General features: G+C 34.9%; 1 protein-coding gene across 3 annotated transcripts in view; it reads right to left on the bottom strand.

Moving 5' to 3' along the window:
• Window positions 1-14,618, bottom strand: part of LOC123672461 (irregular chiasm C-roughest protein-like) — a 140,112-nt gene extending 125,494 nt beyond the window's left edge. For all 3 annotated transcript variants that reach the window (XM_045606556.1, XM_045606558.1, XM_045606557.1), the window contains exon 1: window positions 14,143-14,618. The gene's annotated coding sequence lies outside the window, so the exon portion shown is untranslated. The remainder of the gene's footprint in view (window positions 1-14,142) is intronic.
• Between the last annotated feature and the right edge of the window lie 6,510 nt (window positions 14,619-21,128).

Genomic DNA, 21,128 nt, shown 5'->3' with positions numbered 1-21,128 from the left:
AACGAAAATTTTTGTGTTATAAATAGTTACTAACTATGGACTTCTTAACTGAATATTTTTTTCCGAGGAAAATCTAAAAGTGGGTGTCCGTGAAGTTGGAACTCTTGTGGATAACAATTTTTTTCTACCAGTTTTCTTGAGGTACAAACGGAAATTTTGGTGTTACAAATAGTTACTAACGAGTTACTAACGAATGCAAAAAAAAAATTCATCATTTTCGAAAAAGTGGGTGCTAACTTCGCATTTTGAGGGTGTCATTTTTTCACCATAGGTTAGGTTACAAACGAAAATTTTTGTGTTACAAATAGTTACTAACGAGTTACTAACGAATGCAAAAAAAAAATTCATCATTTTCGAAAAAGTGGGTGCTAACTTCGCATTTTGGGGGTGACATTTTTCCATCATAGGTTAGGTTACAAACGAAAATTTTTATGTTATAAATAGTTACTAACGATGGACTTCTTAACTGAATATTTTTTTCCGAGAAAAATCTAAAAGTGTGTGTCCGTAAAGTTGAAACTCTTGTGGATAACAATTTTTTTCTACCAGTTTTCTTGAGGTACAAACGAAAATTTTTGTGTTACAAATAGTTACTAACGAGTTACTAACGAATGCAAAAGTAAAAATCATCATTTTCGAAAAAGTGGGTGCCAACTTCGCATTTTGGGGGTGTAATTTTTCCATTATAGGTTAGGTTACAAACGAAAATTTTTGTGTTACAAATAGTTACTAACGATGGACTTCCTAACTGAATATTTTTTTCCGAGAAAAATCAAAGAGTGGGTGCCCGTGAAGTTGGCACCCTTGCGGAATGCGATGTTTTCTACCAGTATCGTTGAGGTACAAACGAAAATTTTTGTGTTACAAATAGTTACTAACGAGTTACTAAGGAACGCAAAAAAAAATTCTTCATTTTCGAAAAAGTGGGTGCTAACTTCACGGACACATTCTTTTGCCTTTTGATAATGGACAGTTGGTTCATTATCACAAATATTCAGGGCGATAACCCGTCGGATAACCCATTTCGATAGTCTGCCAACACTTTTTATTTACTCTACCCCACTTTTGCCGCATCTACCTGTAAAGTCCCGCCCGTACTCAAATAGGAACCCTTTTTCCTGAATAATATTAAATTCGAACTCCGCTTTTACTCCGGGGTACAAGTGAGCCTCCCAAAACCATTCGGAACGGTTAAATTTCCCCCAGGAAACAAATATTCGGGCATACGGAGAAAGTCGGGAGACGAACGTACCAGAATAAACAACATTACTGTGGGTAAAAATCGAATGAAAAGTTATCAAGTCTAACAAAAAGTCGAACGCTGCCATTGGCGAATCCCAACAGCGTAAACTCTTAATAAAACTAAATTCGAAGCCGAAATTGATTTGCATTTGTTTTCCGTGCGCGTTGCCCCACGTTCTAAGCCGTACTGGAGTTTTCCAATAAACATAAAACTGGAGGAAATGAAAGCCCCGTATGTTCGGCGTCTATGTCTCCTTGTTTCCGTACAGCAAAGCCGTCGAAGATCTATGACTCTGTAGTTAGGTAGGTATCTACTCTCTAGGTGGTAGTATTATATTCAAACAATTTGTCGATAGGTTTTAGCAGAAATTTTACTAAATTCACGGAAATATGCATATCAGGCATAATTAACAACTTCATCTCGTACGTAAGAATCATAGAGTAATAAACATGGATAGAGGGAGTAAACGCAATTTTTACATGTCCCCAAAATGGTTGGAGTACCTTATCGGATTGAGATATATTTTCAAATCCACAATTTTACTATATCGTTATAGAATGATATATATTCATTTGAGTGATTCTCGATTGAATATGCAAATTTGAATATTTGGAATCCGATATTTTTCCTAATTATCGAATTTAAAATGAGCAGATTATTTATTATTTTCTGTATTTACCTGTTGATTGTTGAAATCCAAGATTTGAAAACTTTTGCTCTACTAGTGTCATCGATTGTTTCAATATAGTAAAGTCTAAAAGTCTGCAAACAGAATCGACATTGTATCGTATTGTGATGCTGAAAATTTGTTAAAGAAACTGAAATTTATCAATAATGTGATATCAAGCAGAGCAAATGAACTATTTTTGGCCTTATTTCATTTTAAACAGTGTTAATATCAAATATTTTCTGTTGATGAGACCTTTAACTATGAAAATAGCAGGAAATTATGCATTAGGCACTCTAAAATTAATAACCGAGATGAACAGAAATGAACCTTCCAACAACCCTGAATACGACCTGAATATTTTTCACATTTCCATACCTACCAGGATTTCACTTCAATATTTTGTCAAAATGAAAATTTTGGAATAAGGATAATTATGATACATCATAATCACAATTCACATGCACTCCAATATACAGGGTGTTTCTTTGGGAAAGGAAATATTTCACAGGTGCATAGGTGGCACCGAGGAACTTTGTACTCCATTTCTACACAGTCAAGCATTTCTCATTGACAAACCATTTGAAAGGATTGAAAAATCATTAATTACTCGAACTAAAAATTAATTGAGAATATACTAAGAAAGAATTCAGTGGAAGATTACAAAATAAATATTTTGGGAACCAAACAAGTCAAGTCTATAACAAACTAAAGAATGATGGTAAGTTAAATTTGACAATCGCAACATCCGATATCTCAAATATAGTGGACAATGACAAAATTCGATATATTTTCATGAACGGTTTCGAATGATATTCCTTAATGAAATGAAGTAGGTACAAGGAACTGTTGGATATTTGAATTTACGCTTGAAGATTCCGTCTATGAAGAATTTATATACCTATTTCAATTCTTTTATTAACGCAGAAATGTCAGATATGGGGCAAAATGTGCCAGTATATTTTCGCAATGATCATGTGGAACGGATGTTTCCTGTTCTATAAGATATTAGGAGTGGTAAGAACGAAACGCATCAAGTGCATTAAGCACAGTGGAGAGTATATGTAAGACAAAACATACTTGAAAAAGCCACAAGTCCTGAAACACTATAAATGGCTATAAATGGGCAAAGAAAAATGGCACCGAGGGTCAAGCCTGAAAAAAAAAGGGTTACCTATCTACTTGTTTATTGATGCGACTTTATGTTGTTTTTATTGCTATTTGAAATTGTTATTGTTCTTTATAAATTATTTCAGTGAATATTTCTGAAGTGAAAAAAGTTAATAACCCTAGAAACCCCGGATTTTTATTAAATGAATACCTCTCAGATGCGGTTTGAATTTTTGAGTGGTATTTTCACCTATTTCTATGCCACTTGAGACTTGTCCCGGTCGATGTTCCAACATTTATGGCAGCCCTATGCTAGACCATCATCAACTTTATGGCAATGTTCTGAAGTTGTACAGTTGATAGAGCACAGGACTATAGATTCGGAGGTTGCGGGTTGGAGTCCCGCTAGAGGAGGTACTTTTTCCGAAATTGAAAAATTGTCTGCATGACATCATTTAAGTAATAACTAGTTTTTGATCACAAAATAACCAATTAATACACCGAATCACGAAAAATTATTCATTCGATATAAAGAAATGAAACACATGTTCTAATGTTGGACGAATCCGTCCAATTCCTGGTTGGAACTAATTAACCCCAAGTTTGATTGAGTTATCAAAATTTTATATAACTGAGCATGAGTGGAATAAATAAGCCGGACGCAAACAGGAAAAAATCGAAATGAATGCCGCTGCCGCATTTCATGCGTGGATAATTTCCACTGGAAAAAGTAGGAAACGTATCCGGACCCTATACATCGATAAATTGCTAGGCATACCGGAAATATAGAGATGAATATTGAGAAAGATAATCACATAAATCCTACGAACGATCTGCATGGATACATTCGCCAGAATTTACCCTTTTTTAGGTCTTTTCCTTCTCGAGCCGTTCATCCGCAACACGAACAGAATCTTGAATATGTAAATTGGAGGACTGCAGCCAACCTACATCCAGCCGGAGCTGGTTGTGAGTTAATCTAATAGGTCGCAGTCGATTTCTGCATTTTGAAACATCCCGAGAATTGGAACGTATTTTTTCTGTTCTGTTAGATTTTTTTTTACCTTTCCGAAAATAATCTATGCAAATTTCAGGAAACTCTGACCGGACAATTTAAATCCACAGATGAAATGTCATTTTAATGAGAAATAAATAGGAACAGAATTTTGTCTCTCGGTAAAAGAACATTCGGACAAACGTTTTTTTTTTTAATTATCTCACTTTAGGACTTTTCGAATTTGCATCCGTTACTATTTGTTCAATTTTATCGAGATTCGAGCCAGAACAACTAAGTCTAAGTGATGAATTTCCTTCTCCATGAAATAACATAAGAAAAAAGTTATTTTAACTTATAATCCAATTATATTCTTGCCATGAAATATTGATAGGTACTATGATTCTGAATGTATGATAGATGTTCTTCCCTAATAACTGAAAGTTTCTAGAACATAAAAGCGGAAATGAGTTGTAAATAGATTTGAATCAATAAATTTGATAGGAATTGTTCAATACTTCATTTTAACGTTTTTTGTTGGTTGATTTTGTGAACAAGCTGAAGATCAGTTTGTGGAAATAAAAAGAGGTTGAATAAAAGTAGCTATACTTAACTTCGTCTGTTGATTATTTTCTTTAGTAAAGGCAATGCATTATTATTATATACTGGCGCCTTCGCCATTTTGTAATTTAAATTTATATCGTGTGATCAGTGTTTGGATAAGCTCTACCTATAATTTCCACTACTTTAAGAAATTCCCTAAATGATAGAATCCATAATTGATTACAAACTGAGATGAGAGGAACTCAATTTCTAGGAAAATTGGCATTCCAGACTACACAAATTGAGAGAGGAATTACAGCTCACAGTAAAAGAATTAAATCATAAAAAACAAAGTAAAGTGCACAATCTATTGGATTATGATTATTCAGGGGTGGAACCAACAGTTTCATTGTATTTTTAGAAGAATGAATTACAGGTCTATTCACGTATTTCAATTTCGCCAATTAGAGGCTTGTATTTTTCATCTTAAAGCTTATAGGAGTATACTGTTCGAAATTAATATACAATTTACCTCTTCAAATTGTATCTAATTGTACTGCTTCAAACAAAAGTTAGGATATAATAATAATATATTTTTTCACCGACGCCACTGGTTAAACGGCGGCTATAGCCTATAGGTCAGTTAAAAGCGAGGTTAAAAGTAGCAGCTATCTTCGCAACGGCAACTATTGCTAATAACTAACATCTTGGTGATACGATTTCATGATCAAAAATATCAGCAGGAATGATGCAATTTCAATTCCAAAAAGTAGAACTTATATTTTTGCTCCCTATTCGAAGAAAATGTCCAGAACCCTGGAGGTATACTGGGTGGCCACTTTTTCAATGGGATTGTATTGGTAACTTTCAAACCATAAGAGTTAGAAGGTCGGTTAAAGGGAGAAAAAGTTGCATGCATAGAAGCATTATCAAGCAGTTCGAACAAATCCAGATTATCAGGGTCGGTTATTGAGATATCATAAGAAAAGTAAATTCTGTCATTTTGTTTCTCCTTTTTTTCTCACTTCATTTCAAATATTATCAAAAAATGTTAGAGCATATGTGAATAATAATTACTTGTTTCTTGATTTGATTCTGATATGTTCCATTTAGTTCGAGATAAGTAAGATGATTTTCTCATCGAAATGTATTGCATGTTGTTAATTAAACTAAAGGTACCTAAATGTAATACAAATCCGACCCAAAGAAATTTGGATAAGGGTCAAAATCACCTGAAAATCAACTTAGAATGACATTGTATGATATATCGTTGAATTCAGCGTTAAAAGTTATTTCGAAAAGTGTTATAAAATATACAGGTCCGTATTGAAAAAAGAGGTTGAGGGTGGCCCAGGGAGCACGAAACGTTGGATACGAAATCTTATTACGTCAAATTGAGAACCATTTACTGTCGAATAAAAAATTCCTGTAACATTTTTTGATAATATTTGAAATGAAGTGGGAAAAAAAGAAAAATCAAAATGACAGAATTTACTTTTCTTATGATATCTCAATAACCGACCCTGATAATCTGGATTTGTTTGAACTACTTGATAATGCTTCTATGCATGCAACTTTTTCTCCATTTGACCGACCTTCCAACTCTTATGGTTTAAAAGTTACCAATACAATCCCATTGAAAAAGTGACCACCCTGTAGATTCGAGTCCCAGGCGGGTCATGACCACTGTTAAACATTATAAGAATTATTTCCTTTGACTGTATATCAAATACGGCAAACCCATAAAAAATACAAAAGAAGGTCAATTTACTCAATAGTGTATAATCAAATCCTTCATATGCCTTTACACTCGCCTTTACAGAAAACTCAATTCACTGTTTCTTTCTGTTATTGTTTACTATACCGTCCAAACACGGGCGACGCATTGCAGGTAGATAATAGACTACAGTGGGGAATACCATCAGGGTTATCGGATATTTAATAATGAGGAATGTGGATTTTGGCGTTGCACAACTCTGAATCGATATGAAACGTACCAGCAGATTTTTTCAGTAATGAGGTTGTATGAATAACTCAACAAATTCGATATACTGTTCAACAATGAAATATGTCCTATCATACATGGTTAAAATTTCGTCTATATAAATCGAAACTATAATTTTTCAACATTTTAAATCTTGCAACAATTGAATTTGAATTCATTTTCAGTTGAATATGTGTTTGCATGTACTGGCGCCTCCGCCAATTTGTAATTCAAACAAACGCGCTAAATATACTAAGTTTCTAGGATGCGATTGATCTTCGGATGAGTCCTACCTGTAATTTTCACTACCTTGAAAACTTCAAATGAGAATTCACCAATTGATTACAATCTGAGATGAAAGGAACTCGAATTTATGTGCCTTTGTAGAAGCAAAGAAGTTCAGCACTCGAATTTCTAGAAAAATTGGCATTCCAGGATACAGAAATCGTCATATTTTCAGAAAACATGGACCTATATATTGAAAACTACTCAAAAAATTATCCCAGAATAATTTGTATCAGGCATATTAAATTTTGGGAAATTATGAAAGAAAGTATTCTTTCAGAAAATAACGAATTCAGGGAAACTATTCTTTCCACTGATGAATCCCCATTTCCTCTCCATGGACAACACAATACTTCAGTAGACACTTATAAGTGACAAGAAAAAAACATATGACGCTATCAAAAAAGACGCAATATACTAAAAAATAAGGATCATGACGTAATCAAGAAAACAACGCAAAATAATAATATAAGAATACGTAATTGATGTTTCCAATAAAATACTATTTCAGATAATCTAGAAGGAATCATTTGCAACAGGCCCCTAATGAAATAATCCTAGAATAATTATGAATTGTCCAAATATCGGCGCATTCGCCAATTTGCAGTACAAGTAACATGCGCCCTATGCAGAGCGTTTTCTACTCGGTTTGAACGCTTCTATAATGACAATAATTACATCATATTAATGAAGGAATCGAATCTCATAAAATATATATAAAACAGTTCTGAAGTATTCAGAATGGCCAAGAAAGGAGCTGTCAAATGCTTCTCTGATAACAAGTCAATGTTGTCCTCGAGTGTTTCATATCCAGCCAAGATAATGCTTACGTTCAAACTATTCAGTTCTGTAGAATAAATGCAAAATTATGTAAAACGATAACATGTCTCAATGAGATTCGTATATGAATAATTTTTTCATAACCCTTATCCTATTCGATATAATATCTCAACACAATGCAAAATTATGGAAACCTGAAAGACAAAAGTCGAATGGTGTAATATTTTTAATTCAGTTGCGTGTTAGACGTCAATCAGCACAATCCAATCGTGGTGCGAAATCCTTTTTATTGGGTTTTTCAAATTACCACAGCTGAATAAAAGAATGGCATACGCAGAGGATGTAGTTATGCCAAAATTGAAGTCCAGATTGAATTGGACAATGAGATTTTTTGATTGTATTGAATTTCTGGTGGGTGAAAAATATAACGAGAACCAAAACTAATTGAACAACAGAAGTAGACAAACGAAGATAGGCTTCACATTGCATCTAAGAATGTTTCAAACGAGGTTTCAAAATAATTGATTTGAGAATTAATTTAATTTCATAACCTTATTCATTATTTAGTATAATTCATCATAATAGTATAGCTGACACAATGCTGTTGTGGTCGACTGAAGTTTTAGTAGTTTTAATTTGTTGTCGGTGTTAATTTTCATAGTTTCCTATTGTTTACGTTCTTGTTGCCATGTGTTTTACAGATATCTATTTTAAGATAATTGAATTGTGAATTTTACCATTTTTGAGATTTTAATTATATGACTAGAAACTCGACTAGAAAGTTTTGTTAAAAGGTGACTCTCATTTTTGATGGTTCTACCTAATTTTGCATTGTTAGGTTCAGATTAATTGTAAGTCCAGATTTAGATAACTAATGAGATTGCCCTGAAGATGGCCATGTAAATGACCGAAAGCTAGGCCAAGTTTAATAAAGAACTTAATAAGATCCTCAAGTGACTTTATACCCAATACATTATTCATTTGATCTTGTAAGACAACATTTTTTTCCAAATTTTTTTTATGTTGTGAAATGTGGATGAAGATAAAAGAAGTGAGGTCAAGCTGCTTTCTCGAACTGTTTTTAAGTTTATATTCGAAAAATTTCAAGATAGTAATTTTCTCAAAAATTATTTCAATTTATAACCTGAAATATTTCCGAGAATATTTCGAACATTATGGGTGAAAAAGTCAAAGACTCGGATTATAAAAATATTTTTTAGTATAATTAAATGATAAATATGTGTAAAACTGGATTCAAGGCAATAAAACTGAAAAAAGAATATAATGTTCATTCATAATGTGAGAATGAATGCTTGAAGTTAGTTCTAAGAGGAATTTGGAATTTATGGTAAAGCGGAGAACAATTGAAGAACTCGTCGTGTCTTCTCCAAGAATTTCATGAAATTTTAAATACCAAGGAGCCCTAAATTTTGCACCAAAGAGTTCATTTCACATCGCAATTAAGCAAGGGCATGACAAAACCATAGAATTTAATTCGAGCAGTAAAAATAAAAGAGGTATTTTTTCCTTATAACTGGAATTCGTTTAATTCAGAGAGTGGTCTGACAAGGAGAACGAAAAAAGAGTAATAAAACGTTTCTTTCTTTCAAAGTCCCAGTTTCCATTCATTTATTTCCAGGCTATTTTACTCTGAACTTTACAACCTAACTAATTCCAGAAGGAATGATTCTTGTGAACAGGAAGATTGGAAAATTGAAGGAGCAGAATCACATAAACTTGTCCTTTAGAAATATTTTCTTGGAATCTTTCATCTAACTTTGCTACTGATTAATTCCATTCATAAAGGATAATTTTTACGATAGAGTTCCGTCTTTATTTTTTACATCAAACCTCCAGACTCTATCTAGAATTTTTGGAGAATATTGGTAAAGAGAACATGCTGAATTTGAAAAACCTTGAAAAATTAACTTTGACATACAGACTGAACTAAAAAGTCGATAAAATTTCACGACAACCAATGGAATCTTCCAAATCATGAGTCATTTTCAAAAACAAAAAAAAACTAAGTAGGATTTCACCGGATTTCACTCAATCGATCGAAATCAATAATTTGTGGAACAATTATTTGAAGATACCCACGAGAATATTTTGATTAGTCTAGTCACTCGAAAGAGATTACTCTCGAGATTACTCATTCTTCCAACAACTGAATGAAGTAGCAAATTGTAAAATATATCCTCTATTGACCAATCAAAGGATCAAAGCCGAGATCGAAGCCATCTGGTTCTTCGAGGAATAACTTGAAACAATTATGACTACATGTTGTTTGATCAACATGAAAATATCCACTAAAAGCCTTGCTAAAAGCTTACGAATGCATTAAATTCGAACTTAGATATTTACCTCGATATTTACCTAGTCTTTTAGACTAACCTTGACTATCTACCGAGCTATCTACTGAAGAAAGAGCAAACAAATTCAATACCGACAGAATTGAACGTTTTAACACAAATGTAAATATATTGCTTGACGAGTCTTTAACTCTCCATAAAAATTGAGACTTGAATGGGCTCCTAAGTATAATTTTCGACATGCAAAATACTTAGTTGACAAAAGCTTAAAAAAATTGGCATTTGTTCCATTCCCAAAGTATTCATGGTAATTTAAAAATTCATTACCGATTTGTCAAATTCTTGGAGGAGTGATGAAACAAAAATATTTCCGATAATATTCTGAGAAGAAATATTTACTTAGTCTCGTATTTAGTAGTCGAAGTATTTTCAATTTACAATTGAATAATAATAATGAACTGGTGTATGATTAATGTAAAAATTAACTAGAAAATAAGGAACCAACAAAGAAAAACCTTGAAAATTTCACATAATGGTTTGTGATATCCTTCTATCTCGAAAACTATCCCAAATCAAAAGATTTTTCAATAAAAAAAGAGGGAACGGAACCTGTTGCAGCGAGATTACTGACACATTGCGTTACCCACTAGGCCATTAGAGGTTGTATTGCTGATTTTATCAGCATTATATTCCTAGGGAAATATTGAAAAACACATTGTGCAGTTCTGCTGTATCGATTATCCACCCTACCAATCCGTCCCTTCATTTTATCAATTAATTAAATCTCTAGTACACTACGAACGAGAAAAGGTCCTAGGACTATTATTTGCAACTAGGACCCCTTCAATGTTATATATCAATTTCACAGTAACACTCCTTACTCTCACCTGAAAGGGTGAAGCCAATATATGTATGAGTGAGGCCAGGATACGCAATATTTTAAAATATCCCAATCATTTCACGATTTAAAGTTAATACAGGTACGTTCTGTAGCACATTGGTAAGAAAAACTTGCCAGTGAATTTCTGAAGTGAACTCTATAGTGAAACTTAGCAACGATGGTGAATCGGCATATATACAAATCCCGAAGAACATTTTAGTGTTCAACCCGAGGTTCAACCCTAGGTTCAACCCTAGGTTCAACCCGAGGTTCAACCCGAGTTGAAACCTTGTTGAATCTTTTCTGATTCCTTATCGCTTCGCATACTAATCGAACTAATGCTACTCGTATAATTCGAAAGGTATCGCAATGTGTACTATAAATTAGTAATATTAGTACCTTCGAAACTATTTGAACCAGAACCTTGTGGTGAAAAATATTGTATAGGATAATACAGAATAATCATAGCCTCGATTATAGCATTACGCATTTAATGAATTTTGTAGTCAATTTCTATCTCCAAAGTTCTCGATTTAAAAATATTCAATGCGGAATGACAACATATTTTTGTAGCCATTTCAGGTGAATAGCTCTCGTAGCTCTCATACATGGTTTTTCCAATAAGAGGTTTCCGAGGAGGTTTCATTCTGAATAGTCCGCTACCTGGATAGCTGTCATCTTTTGACATTTGACAAATAAAAACTACGCCATTACTAAAAATGAAACGATACAAGTGTCAACAATGAATTGAAATCGTTAAAATGAGGTACAAAAATGGCGAACCAAGTGGTGAACATTATGTGTCACATTTCACAAATCTAGAAGGCTTTTGGTTCGTCGTGAAGCCGGCAATAGTGAAACTGGTGGAAAAATTTGATCTGTTGAGATGACTTAGTGATGTGAAGAATCTTAACCGTGTGCGTCGCTCAAAAACAACTGAGAATAAAGCTTCTGTAGCCCCTAGTGTTGACAAAAACTCAGGTTTGTAGATTCCCCGATAGATCTTGGGAATGAGGGTATGATTAATGATTCTTTTATGGCCACAATTGAAAGATATTCGAGTAGGCGATATTTATTTTCGACAAAACTTGCCGAACAATTAACGACACAATCGCAATTTTGCAAGAAAAATTTCTTGACCATGTTATTTCTTGAAGAGGTGAACACAATTGGCCACTGAGATCTTGTGATTTAGCACCTTTAGACTTTTTTTTTTGTACCACGTGAAAGATATTGTCTATGCAAATGCTCCTCAATCAATTCAAGACCTTGAAGATGGAATTCGTGAAATTATAGAAGACATGCGGCGGTAAATAAGCGAATTGGTCATGCAAAATTTCATGGAAAGGATATTGTGCTGCAACCGTAGCCGTTACAATGAAACAAACATCCATTGATTAGGTATTCATCTTACAATCAAGCTTAAAATATACTCGTTTTGTTTTTCAAAATTGAAATGAAACCTCCTCGGAAACCTCTTATTGAAAAATACTTTAGTTTGCGAGAAATGCTCTGAATGACAGGTGGACTAATTTCGTATTTTATATATTCCAAAATGCGAACATAAAATTTTCGTTTTCCGAGAACGATCCCAAAGTTTAATCACTAAAAATATTAAACTAAAAAGAAATCAATTTTTCTTGTGAGAAATATCGCATAAACCCTCCCATAAACCTTATTCCTCTTGATCTATATAAAACTGAATATTCACGAGATTACCTAATAAAAGAAAAGGCAAGAAGGGTAGAAAAATTCGATTCCTCATGTGCTAAGGCAAGAATACCCTGCGAACGAACCATTTTTAAAGCCTGCGTAGAATTTATATCCGAAAAAACGAAACCGACCGCAAACGTCACTCAATATATTTTATTATGCCGCCTACAGTTCTTTCATTTCACCGCTACCCCATAAACGTGTGATAGGCAAAATTGAGGGTAGAGTCCATTTTCTTCAAACCAGGCGAGAAAAGAATTTTATTTCACGTTCGAATCTCAACGATTGCCGATAGCGATCATTATGGTTAACATGCACGAAAACACGCTGAGATTACATGTATTAAATTGACCACATGGAAATTATTCACCGGCTACCTACCCGCTCGGTAAATAAACAAAACTACCCATGTTGAGGACTTTCGAATGAATTTTTCTATTGGACGCACGGAAAAAAGTTTTTTTTCCAACACTGTTTCATTGGATGCCGTGTATCTCATCTGATAAAGCTTTGTAGTCGGTACGTAATCATCATGTTCATTCTACAGTTGAAAATATAGAAATATTACATCGGAGATCGATGCAGGTTTTAGCGCAAGAGAAAGAAAGGTGCCTAAAGAAGGGGTCTACAACTCTACAATGATTTTGAGGTTTTTGGCAGGAATTGTATGTATATCGAAAAAGCATCAATGAAAATCATATAAATCTCGAATATTAAGCTTTAAAGCATCAAACTTTTTAATTGGGTACAATTATCAAATATGATTCTCGGTAATTATTGGATAACTTCCCTTCGTCATAAAGCATATTCATATATGACCCTCGGTGTGGCCGTAATGAAAAAAAATCCATGAATGTTTTCGACTATTTTAACAAACCAATTAATTTACGTTGCAAGTTTGATTACGAAATGAAAATTAATTATTTAAAACAGCAAAAATACTGGTACGAAAAAACTACGAATTTCACGATTTTGATGTTGGGAAACCTTCGGGTAATGAACGTACTTGTTTTTAAAAATGAGGTCCTGTTGGGTATTTTGGGATTAGGATTAATGCCGGATATAAACTGATTTCAAAATCGAATTCCTATGCCGATGATAGACAAACTCGCATTGAGGGGGTTGTTTTTATGCATTTTCCATCAATTATTATGGATGAGATTCCAGGAGTTTCCAAATCGAGATCCAAATGTTAAATATGCCCGAGAATATGCCTTGCTTCAGGTGAATAAATAAATGAGTAGTAAGTCGCAACACAGAATTCAAATACAGATATATAATCACCAAATTTAATTTTATAAACGAGATTCAATATTGAATAAAGGTCCTTTAATACAAGTTAAAAGATTTCCAATTATTCTATTGAATTTTGCCCTGTACCTATATCTATCAGAATGATTGTTATTTACGAATTCATTTCTCATTAATATTCAGTATTCAATTGAGTTATTACGAAATATCTAATGAATTTTTTGAATGAATTATCGTTGGATCAATATTGGATTCTTAGAAATTCACGCTTCACTTCATAAAAAAATCATCCTTTCAGGGGTGAATTCGAGGGTGAATTATTTCAACGTTCACGGAAGTAAGCACGTAAAAAGCAAAAGATGAGGAAATTTCGTACTTACAGTTCTTTCAAAGATAAGCACAATAATCCAAAAATTCCGGAGATCGTTATAACATTTATTCCACCCAATCCTTTCTGTGTGTATTGTCACAAACGTGTAAGTGATGAAGAACAAACACTTTCACGAATTCGTCACTGATATCAAGCACATATATCCTTAGGAATCACAAGAATTTCATCGCTCTTCTCACATGAACACACTGAAAAGGCCTGAAGAAGGAAGAATGTTTCAAACCTTTTCGGATTTGACACTGTTCTCCAATCGGAATGTGCGTGGAACCAAGACAATACCCGTGCGGAAACGATTACGTAAAACAAACAGGGGCACCTGGCGCGAAAGATTTCAGCCGGAAGTCCTGAAAAATCGTAAAACCCTCGACCACGAATGTGACGTGCGCTCCTACGTAGCTGCTCGGCGACTGGTGCGGGCGCTCAGATCCGAGCTAAACGACAGACAGAGCGATACTGACGACTGGTTCCCTTCCAGAACCGGAATAGAGAGAAACGGGAATATCGGACTGCGCTCGGAGTAGAAAAAGACGAAAATAGCACGTAATTATAGCAGAATCTGAAACAACCTTTTTGCAGCAGGTTCAAGTAGCAAGCCTCACTGTTGGCGAGATTGCTTAGATTTGACGAAAGGCGAAATATGAATTAATTGGAATAATTGGCGTTTTCACTGTTGGATAAAGCATCGGTTATTAATACTCAGTACGGAATCATGTCGTGACCTCACCTTCTCGTCCGAGGGGCTTTCCCTCTATCGCTTTTCTTGATGTATACAGGATATTTCAGCCCTTCGCAACTGTGTAATTCTGAAAAATGGACCTTTCGTAGCGAAGGTGGGCTAGCTTCAATCTCCTCATGGGAATATCCGTTTTCAGATCTATCGGAATTGTTCCATAATTATGTTGTTGTACTTTGTCACGAGATAAAGGCCTTTCCAATAAGGGGTTTCATTTTGATATTGAAAAACAAGAAACGATTAAATTACAAGAAAAATCTATTGATGTTCAGCTTGATTTGAGGATTTCTTTGATGTCTTCACGAATTCCACATCTTGAATCGATCGTGGAGCATTGACATAGACCTTATCTTTCAAGTGGCTGCAACGAAAAAAGTCAGTGTTAAATCACTCTCCCATATCTCCTTGTGATCACCTCTTCGAGAACACGGTCAGGAAACTTTTCTTGTAAAGTTCCGATTGTTTCGTTGCTTGTCTGGACTTAGCGTTTTATTGTTGGAAATAAACGTTGTCTAGATCAATATCTTCCAATTTCGCCTCAAAAAATTATTAATTATAGCTCTGTAGCGTAATCCATTCACCGTTATCATTTTTCTTCTTCTTCTCATGTTGCCACATTTATTGAAGGTTGTGCACAACTTCAGTAATTCTCTTATGATCTTTCGCAATTCGAAACAAGGAGTATTCGCTCATAACAGTCCACAAACTGACATTACTTAGCCAGGTGTATTTGCCTCTTCCAATATCTCATCGACCACAAATTTGACCCTTCATTGTGAATTTCAAGAAACCGCATTTATCAAAGTTGGACCAGCCTCATTTTCGAATAAGTGAGCTCCAATCACTCCATCAGCCAAAAAACGCAACAAACCGTGACACATTGAGGATCGAGAGGTTTTTCAACAATCATTCTTGGATTTGCCGAGCCCCAACTATTCTGATTTATGTGAAATGTGCTTAATTCCCAAGATCGGCAAGGAATCGACTAACCTTGGTTTTCGTCAATACAACAGGCTGCAGCAACAATAGTCTCAGTTGTTCTTGAGTGAGATAACATGGTTTCGATTCTTCACATTACCAACTTGTCCGTCCCATTAGCACAATTTTTTTCACTAGTTTCACTATTTCTGAATGAGAAGCGGCTTTACGATGGTCCAAAAGTGTCTTGAACTATGACTGCAAAATGTTAAACAATTTCAATGCGTTGTTTAAGAATGAAATACTCGGAGTAGAAAAACACGAAAATAGCACGTAATTATAGCAGAATCTGAAACAACCTTTTTGCAGCAGGTTCAAGTAGCAAGCCTCACTGTTGGCGAGATTGCTTAGATTTGACGAAAGGCGAAATATGAATTAATTGGAATAATTGGCGTTTTCACTGTTGGATAAAGCATCGGTTATTAATACTCAGTACGGAATCATGTCGTGACCTCACCTTCTCGTCGGAGGGGCTTTCCCTCTATCGCTTTTCTTGATGTATACAGGATATTTCAGCCCTTCGCAACTGTGTAATTCTGAAAAATGGACCTTTCGTAGCAAAGGTGAGCTAGCTTCAATCTCCTCATGGGAATATCCGTTTTCAGATCTATCGGAATTGTTCCACAATTGTGTTGTTGTACTTTGTCACGAGATAAAGGGTTTTCCAACAAGTGATTACATTTTATATTGAAAAACAAGAAACGAGTAATTTTCAGGAAAAATCTATGGTTGTTCATCTCGATTTGCGGATGTCTTCGATATCTTCACGAATTCCACCTCTTGAATCGATAGTGGAGCATTGACATAGACTTTATCTTTCAAGTGGCTGCAACGAAAAAAGTCTGTATTAAATCACTCTCTCATATCTCGTTGTGATCACACGTTCAGGAAACTTTTCTTGTAAAGTTCCGATTGTTTCTTTGCTTGTCTGGTAGCGTTTTTTTATTGGAAATAAACGTTGTTTACATCAATATCTTCCAAATCCGCCTCAAAAAATTATTAATTATAACTCGGTAGCGTAATCCATTCACCGTTACAATTGTTCTTCTTCTTCTCATGTTGCCACATTTAATGAAGGTTGTGCACAACTTCATCAATTCTCTTATGATTGTTCTCAATTCGAAACAAGAACTACTCGTTCATAACAGTCCACAGACTGACATTACTAAGCCAGGTGTATTTTCCTCTTCCAATACCTCACCGACCACAAATTTGACCCTTCATTGTGAATTTCAAGAAACCGCATTTATCAAAGTTGGACCAGCCTCATTTTCGAATAAGTGAGCTCCAATCACTCCATCAGCCAAAAAACGCAACAAACCGTGACACATTGAGGATCGAGAGGTTTTTCAACAATCATTCTTGGATTTGCCGAGCCCCAACTATTCTGATTTATGTGAAATGTGCTTAATTCCCAAGATCGGCAAGGAATCGACTAACCTTGGTTTTCGTCAATACAACAGACTGCAGCAACAATAGTCTCAGTTGTTCTTGAGTGAGATAACATGGTTTCGATTCTTCACATTACCAACTTGTCCGTCCCATTAGCACAATTTTTTTCACTAGTTTCACTATTTCTGAATGAGATGCGGCTTTACGATGGTCCAAAAGTGTCTTGAACTATGACTGCAAAATGTTAAACTATTTCAGAGTGAATTTTAACAATTTCAATGAGTTGTTTAAGAATGAAATACTGGGAGTAGAAAAACTCGAAAATAGCACGTAATTATAGCAGAATCTGAAACAACCTTTTTGCAGCAGGTTCAAGTAGCAAGCCTCACTGTTGGCGAGATTGCTTAGATTTGACGAAAGGCGAAATATGAATTAATTGGAATAATTGGCGTTTTCACTGTTGGATAAAGCATCGGTTATTAATACTCAGTACGGAATCATGTCGTGACCTCACCTTCTCGTCGGAGGGGCTTTCCCTCTATCGCTTTTCTTGATGTATACAGGATATTTCAGCCCTTCGCAACTGTGTAATTCTGAAAAATGGACCTTTCGGAGCGAAGGTGAGCTAACTTCAATCTCCTTATGGGAATATCCGTTTTCAGATCTATCGGATTATACCTTAACTGTTGTTGTACTTTGTCACGAGATAAAGGGTTTTCCAATAAGTGGTTTCATTTCGATTTTGAAAAACAAGAAACGAGTAGATTTCAAGAAAAATTTATTGATGTTCATCTCGATTTGCGGAGCGATGACTTCACGAAGTCCACCTCTTTAATCGATCGTGTAGCCATAGACCTTATATTTCAAGAGGCCGCAAAAAAAAATGTGTTTTAAATCATCCTCTCATATCTCGGTGGCCAATTGTGTTCACCTCTTCCATGAATAACACGTTCAGAAAACATTTCTTTGTAAAACTGCGATTGTTTGATTGCTGGTGTGGACTTAGTGCAGTCTTGTTGCAAATAAACGTTGTCTACATCAATATCTTCCAATTTCGGTCTTAAAAAATCATCAATTATAGCTCGGTAGAGCAATCCATTCACCGTAACAATTGTTTCTCTTCTTCTCATGTTGCTCCATTTAATTAAGGCTGTGCACAACTTCAGCAATTCTCCTACGATCCTCCACAATTCGAAAGAAGGAGTTCTGGCTCATAACAGTCCAATAATTGACATTACTTCGAGCATTACTCAGCCAGGTGTATTTTTCTCTTCAAATAGGTACCTCATCGATCTCGACTCTTACCCTTCATTGTGAATTTCAGGAGACCACAATTATCAAAGTTGGACCAGACTCATTTTCGAATAACTGAGCTCCAATCACACCATAAGCCCAAAAACCGCAACAAACAGTGACACATTGAGGATGGAGAGGCTTTTCAACAATCATTCTTGGATTTACCGAGCCCCAACCATTCTGATTTATGTGAAATGTGCTTAATTCCCAAGATCGGCAAGGAATCGACCAACCTGAGTTTTCGTCAATACAACGGGCTGCAGCAGCAATAGTCTCAGTTGTTCTTGAGTGGATTACATGGTTTCCAATTCTTCACATCACCAACTTATCCCAGTACCATACATTTTTTCAATAGTTTCACTATTTCTGGATGAGAAGGGGCTTCACGATGATCCAAAAGTGTTTTGCATTATGACTCCAAGATTAACCTATTTTAACGTGCATTTTAACAATTTCAATTCGTTGTTGAAGAGTAGAAAAAGACGAAAATAGCATGTTATAGCAGAATCTGAAACAACCTTTTTGCAGCAGGTTCAAGTAGCAAGCCTCACTGTTGGCGAGATTGCTTAGATTTGACGAAAGGCGAAATATGAATTAATTGGAATAATTGGCGTTTTCACTGTTGGATAAAGCATCGGTTATTAATACTCAGTACGGAATCATGTCGTGACCTCACCTTCTCGTCGGAGGGGCTTTCCCTCTATCGCTTTTCTTGATGTATACAGGATATTTCAGCCCTTCGCAACTGTGTAATTCTGAAAAATGGACCTTTCGTAGCGAAGGAGAGCTAGCTTCAATCTCCTCATGGGAATATCCGTTTTCAGATCTATCGGATTATACTTTAACTGTTGTTGTACTTTGTCACGAGATAAAGGGTTTTATATTAGGTGGTTTCATTTTGATATTGAAAAACAAGAAACGAGTATATTTCAAGAAAAATCTATGGTTGTTCATCTCGATTTGCGGATGTCTTCGATGTCTTCACGAATTCCACCTCTTGAATCTATCGTGAAGCATTGACATAGACCTTATCTTTCAAGTGGCTGCAACGAAAAAAGTCAGTGTTAAATCACTCTCTCATATCTCTTTGTGATCACCTCTTCGAGAACACGGTCAGGAAACTTCTCTTGTAAAGTTCCGATTGTTTCTTTGCTTGTCTGGACTTATCTAATTCCCATTGGAAATAAACGTTGTCTTCATCAATATCTTCCAATTTCGCCTCAAAAAATTATTAATTATAGCGCGGTAGCGCAATATATTCACCGTTACAATTGCTTCTTCTTCTTTTCATATTGCTCCATTTATTGAAGGTTGGGCATTATCTTAGTAGTTCTCTTAAGATCCTTCGCATTTCGTAACAAGGAGTACTCGCTCATAACATTCCAATCAATGACATTACTCAGCCAGGTGTATTTTCATCTTCCAATACCTAATCGACCTTCAATTTCACACTTTATTTTAGAATTAGTAAATCCAATCACACCAAGCCCAAAAAAAGCACCAAACAGTGACACGTTGAGGACGGACAGGCTTTTCAACAATCATTCGTAGATTTACCGAGCCCCGACAATTTTGCTTTATCTAAAATACGCTTAATTCGAAAAACCTGGTTTTTCGTCAACACTTCTGACTACAGAATCAATAATAGTCTTAGTTGTTCTTAAGCGACGCACATAGTTTCGATTCTTCACATCACCAACTCGTCCCAATAGCTCTTCAAAGTTTTTCACTTTTGCCGGACGAGAAGGAGCTTCATGACGATCCAAAAGTGCTATAGTTTTGTTAAGTGCAGAAGTTTTAACTTTTTGTAGTGAATTTTAATAATTTCTCTGCGTTGTTGAAGCGGTCAAATGTAAAGACATGACAGATTCAAAAGGTATACAGCAGCACAGATAGCGGACTATTCCAAATTGAACTTTTCATTACAAAACCATTCACCATCATATATTTTGCTTATGTGTGATCTTTCAAACTGTTTCAATATTCGAACCAAGAACGAACATACAGTCCGACAATTCTGCAAAGTTGTTTCATTCAATCTGGAGACCCAATACTTAAATTCTATTAGAATGAAAATATATTCGGTCAAAAATGAAATAATCAACCATGTTAATCCACCTGATTTCTCAACATTAATAAAATGTAGCATACAGAGTTCAGTGTACTTTTAACTTTCTATCAAGAAATATCCCCTAAAATTTCACTTCATCATTAATAATTATCCAAAATATCAATGGATTTAGGATACCCTTATTCAGATTTATTACTATGAAAAACAATACACTTATGGTGGGCTTCATATAAAACTTCTATAGTGGTGATTTGCTCCATCAAATAATTTCTGTGTTCAATTTCAGTTCCTTTTTGACACTTCCATAGATTTCAAACTACAATTCATGAGTTGATCGGCCAATCAAAGTTTTATGAAACCTGTTGTAATTTTTTCCAATATTAAAAACAATTTTATGATTACCCAATCATTTTACTTTGAAATCAAGGTATAATTGGAAGCATTTATAGCTGATGGAATACAAAAACTCTCAAATTATTTTTTTCATCTGTTGGTAACTACGCCA

This window comes from Harmonia axyridis, chromosome 2 (assembly GCF_914767665.1).
Source record: "Harmonia axyridis chromosome 2, icHarAxyr1.1, whole genome shotgun sequence".
Taxonomy (NCBI): Eukaryota; Metazoa; Arthropoda; class Insecta; order Coleoptera; family Coccinellidae; genus Harmonia; species Harmonia axyridis.
Note: the sequence above shows the minus strand (reverse complement) of the source record. Positions and strands in the feature narration are given on the sequence as shown.